Genomic DNA, 919 nt, shown 5'->3' with positions numbered 1-919 from the left:
TGGGGCTAAGAAATGACAGAGGAAGCCGTCTGGTAGAATTTTGCACAGAGCATAACTTAATCATAGCTAACACTTGGTTCAAGAATTATAAAAGAAGGTTGTATACATGGAAGAATCCCGGAGATATTAAAAGGAATCAGGTAGACTATATAATGGTAAGACAGAGATTTAGGAACCAGGTTTTAAATTGTAAGACATTTCCAGGGGCAGATGTGGACTCTGACCACAATATATTACCGAGCGAGGTGGCGCAGTGGTTAGCACACTGGACTCGCATTCGGGAGGACGACGGTTCAATCCCGTCTCCCGCCATCCTGATTTAGGTTTTCCGTGATTTCCCTAAATCGCTTCAGGCAAATGCCGGGATGGATCCTTTGAAAGGGCACGGCCGATTTCCTTCCCCATACTTCCCTAACCCGAGCTTGCGCTCCGTCTCTAATGACCTCGTTGTCGACGGGACGTTAAACACTAAATCTCCTCCTCCTCCTCTCACAATATATTGGTTATGAACTGCAGATTAAAATTGAAGAAACTGCAAAGAGGTGGGAATTTAAGGATATGGGACCTGGATAAGCTGACTAACCTAGAGGTTGTACAGAGTTTCAGGGAGAGCATAAGGGAACAATTGACAGCAGTGGGAGAAAGAAGTACAGTAGAAGAAGAATGGGTAGCTCTGAGGGATGAAGTAGTGAAGGCAGCAGAGGATCAAGTAGGTAAAAAGACGAGGGCTAGTATAAATCCTTGGGTAACAGAAGAAATATTGAATTTAATTGATGAAAGGAGAAAATATAAAAACGCAGTAAATGAAGCAGGCAAAAAGGAATACAAACGTCTCAAAAATGAGATCGACAGGAAGTGCAAAATGGCTAAGCAGGGATGGCTAGAGAACAAATGTAAGGATGTAGAGGCTTATTTCACT

The 919-nt window shown here is 43.1% G+C and overlaps 1 non-coding gene across 1 annotated transcript; it reads left to right on the top strand.

Moving 5' to 3' along the window:
• Positions 1-239: 239 nt before the first annotated feature.
• On the top strand, positions 240-312 carry Trnaa-cgc (transfer RNA alanine (anticodon CGC)). Its single transcript has one exon. It is a non-coding gene; the product is annotated as a tRNA-Ala (tRNA).
• The last annotated feature ends 607 nt before the right edge of the window (positions 313-919 follow it).

This window comes from Schistocerca cancellata, chromosome 8 (assembly GCF_023864275.1).
Source record: "Schistocerca cancellata isolate TAMUIC-IGC-003103 chromosome 8, iqSchCanc2.1, whole genome shotgun sequence".
NCBI classification, from domain to species: Eukaryota; Metazoa; Arthropoda; class Insecta; order Orthoptera; family Acrididae; genus Schistocerca; species Schistocerca cancellata.
The sequence above is the reverse complement of the archived record's forward strand: the minus strand, read 5'-3'. Positions and strand labels throughout refer to the sequence as shown.